The sequence below is a fragment of the Tenrec ecaudatus genome, chromosome X, assembly GCF_050624435.1.
Source record: "Tenrec ecaudatus isolate mTenEca1 chromosome X, mTenEca1.hap1, whole genome shotgun sequence".
Taxonomy (NCBI): Eukaryota; Metazoa; Chordata; class Mammalia; order Afrosoricida; family Tenrecidae; genus Tenrec; species Tenrec ecaudatus.
The window spans coordinates 37427519-37431428 of record NC_134548.1 but is presented as its reverse complement, the minus strand read 5'-3'; the positions used below and the strand labels follow the sequence as shown (position 1 = coordinate 37431428).

The 3910-nt window shown below is 35.8% G+C and overlaps 1 non-coding gene across 1 annotated transcript; it reads right to left on the bottom strand.

Annotated features, from left to right (window-relative positions):
• Positions 1-117, bottom strand: LOC142435462 (small nucleolar RNA SNORA27). The gene has a single exon (XR_012781512.1). It is a non-coding gene; the product is annotated as a small nucleolar RNA SNORA27 (small nucleolar RNA).
• Between the last annotated feature and the right edge of the window lie 3793 nt (positions 118-3910).

The following is a 3910-nucleotide window of genomic DNA, read 5'->3' as shown; positions in this document are numbered from 1 at the left end:
ACCTGTTTCCTCTGACAGGATCCAAGGCAAACACCCAGTTTGCCTGAGTTTTAAAATGATATTTCTTTTGCCCCACTTGAATGCATATTCAGCCTTTTACAAGCTGAAAGAACCGAAGAAAATAGTAAAATCTCCAGGTACAATATTGAATGATTCTGTGGGTGAAATATTGAAAAATACAAGAAGCAGCCAGAGACTATAAATGGAATGTACAGAAACAATATATCAAAAAGAACTGGACTCAAGAACCGCAGAATGACACGCAGAAAGCAAAGTTTATTCAAAAAGGAAAGAGAAGCAACTGATACAGCAGGTGGGGTTTCAGGTGAGTTGCTGCTGAGGGAACTGTGTCTATGGGCTTTTATCAGAAGTGCAATACTTGTCCTGTCTGTGTTGCTGGATGAGTTCTAGGTCTAGTCCTATTTCTAAGGTCCAATCATAAACCTGTTCATGCTCTCTCCACAGCTAGGTTTGCACAAACATGGACAGGGAAACAAGCAGAAGTAGATCTCCAGGCTTTGATTCCAAGGTGCCTCTGGGTGGACTCAAAACACCAACCTTTCCGTTAGCAGCCCAACTTGGTAACTGCATACAACTCTATGGTCTCCAGGTCAGTTCTAAGTTCTGTTCTAATCTTTGTCCCACCTCTGGTCGTAGGTGTGAGGATCTAGCTGAAGTATCCCATGGCTTAATTAGGCATACTAATATAATAGAATTAAAGCCATATATATATGTATATCACATTTATTTTATATATTTTATATATATCACATTGATTTTACTGTTGCAATGAAGAATTTAATTCTGTACTGAGCCTCAATTGAGGAACCATGCTAATGTTATCCAGTAAGCATTGGGCTTCTAACTGTGATCTCTGAGGTTCACATCAACCAGATGCTCTGTAGGAAGAAAAAAAAAAGTTGTCTGTTCCCATCAAAAAAAATTTTTCTATGAATCAAAATCAAATCTATGGCAGTAAGTTTTGGGTTAAGCCTCAAATTCAACTGAAAGTTGGGAAGGTACCCACCATATAAGGTAACTCTAAAATATAACGGCATTCATTGTGTGTTTAACATTATGACTGGAATCTAGTTTGAGAATGGGGTTGGGCCAAGCAAACACATTGTCTTGGATCAATATCTGAATTTGTAATCAATATAGGAAGCATACACTGGCTACAGCGATGAATATTTTTAAAGTGATTTAAAATATTTTTCTCATTTTATTCGGTTTGCATGTACTTTCTCCATAGGAAAATCAAGATGGGTCAGTAACCTCTTACAAAATAAAAATAAAATCTTGCCAGGTGGTAATTTAAACTCTTGCCCAATCCAGCTATTCTTGCTCGCAACAGTTGCACTTTTGCTGCACTGTTTTCCCCCCATGGTAAGCCAGAGAAGAAAATGCTTTCTTTTAATTTTTGAAAAGTCTTGAAATAGCAAGAAAAATATTTTTACATTGACATGAGCCATCTGGCTACTTTATCCTGTTCTACATCTTAACATCCGGCAGCTACTATAATATTTATTTATTGGATTCTTTATTCATGGAATAGATATTACAGCTATAACTTGCCATGAATAATCAGCAACTGCTTTTAACAGTTTCATTTCTTTTTTGATCTGAGAAAAACCTTTACAAGCTAGAATTTAGAAATGTTTGTGAAATTAGTTCAACTTTTTTTAAAAATCTAGGTGCAGCTCTTAATTCTGCCATAAATTTTGCAGTAACCATTGATTTACTCTGTGTCTTCACCAGTTAAACAAAGGATTAGATTGGGCTACACTTAGCAACCTCATCAAATCTTAAAAACAATTATTTCATTTTGAGATGTCAAAAGTATTTAAAGCATAAAATATGAGCCAAAATACTCAGCAATTAGGGCATATAATAATCATTGCAACGTTATCTTGCAGTAAAAAGCAAAACTTGTTAGAGCAAGTCCCTAACTCAAGATCTTACAAGGAATTATGAAAAAGTCAAAACGTGACATCGACTTTTAAAATCCAAATCCTCTAGTTCAGTGCATATTGCCTCATTTTATTTGCCTTTCCAAAATAAAATAGTAGCTGAAATGATTGGGGTGGGATGGGGGAGGGGAGGTTTCACAAGCAACAATTTTTGCCAATTTGCAAGACTGATCAGAATTCAAAATGTGTCGGTTAAGTGACTCCATGTATAAATAAATTATAAATGCCACTCTGCATTTCTAAGGAACAGAACAATAACACATACAAGAAAGAACACTCCTTTCTGCCTCAGTGGACCCAGGGGCTCTTTTACTCTAAGAAAAGCCCAAGAATGTGGCACTCACTAACTCTTTCCCTGCTGTGTTTCTGGGGCAGGCATTTCTTTGTTGGTTGCTTGTAGAATTCAATAGGCGGTTGACTCATAATCCCCAAATCTTTACTTACATGTTTATATTTCTAGGCAGTCCAGTGACTCTGGAATTCTACTGGTGGAAGTTCCCTAAAGATTCATTAACTAGACTTGCTTGCAATTCTAGAAAGGCCCTGAAAATATAAAATGAACTTGAATACTTTAACAATAATATATATTTAAAATTAAATTAGTAAAACCAATGTAAGAGTATCTACAAAACTTTTTAAAAAGACAAAAAGTGAGATGATATCCTACTTGGTTAGGTAACACCAACTTAAAAAGTCTTGAAAAGAAATGCCTTTCTGAGCCATATCAAGTAATGCTTGTCTATGTAGAAGTGCAGTATAAAAAAAATCTTTTGGGCACATAGAACCCGATTTTCCATTTCTATGTACTGTTTCATTGAAATTAAACTAACCTTATTCCTTTCCCTAGATGAAGTGACAGAATAAAAAAAATCACATCAAATGATGAAGATAAACTTTATGGTCAATATAGTTTTCTTAAGCTCCCTGGAAATTGGGCATTTCCAAACTATTATATCTAGGATGGAGTGCCTTGATGGTGTAAATGGTTAACTGGCTCAGTTGCTAACAAAAAGGCTGTTGGTTCAAGTCCACCAGAGGCACACATAAGAAATGCCTGCTGATGTACTTTCAGACACTCAGCCATAGCAAACCCTCTGAAGAGTTGTCCTACTCTGATGTATATTCGATTGTCATAAGACTGAATCGACTCCATGGCAACTTTTTTTGCAATTACTTTTCTTTTTAACTATTATTGTATTTGCTTTTAACACAACAGGTAGCTAAACAATAACATTTCCATCTGTCTTCTTATAGGAAAATCTGCTGTGAGAAACAGAACTCGAATGAATTACTTTGTTTTTTCCAAGCTTTCCACCTTTGGCAGGGGCATTTACCACTGTTCGACCACTCCTTATTTTGTGGAATATATTTGAGTTTTCATTCTCTAGTTAATTTCTGCCTTACACCTGTTCCAACATCCACAGGTTTCACTGTAGTTACTAATTACATCAATTAAAGAGTCCTAAAGGGGTACAAACAATTATCTATTTAAATACACCAGCCTCTCCACAGGAGAAAGATGAGGCAGTCTGCTTGGGTAAAGATCTTAGCCCTGGAAACCTTATGGGTCGGTTCTACTCAATTATACAGGGTCAACTGAGTCGGAACAGACTGGATGGTACCTAATAATAACACTATTTATTTTATACCCATAAATATACAAATAAACAAAATAACACTGTCAGAGTTGATTCCGACTCACAGTGACTTATAGGACAGAGTAGAACCGCCCCTTTTGGTTTATTTTATCTTATTTTATTTTATTTTTTTAAATCATTTTATTGGGTACCCTTATAGCTCTTATCACAATCCATACATCCTTCCATGTGTCAAGCACATTTGTACATTTGTTGCCATTATCATGTTCAAAATATTTTCTTTATATTTGAGCCCTTGGTATCAGCTCCTCTTTTTTCCCTCCCTCTCCCACCCTCCTTTCC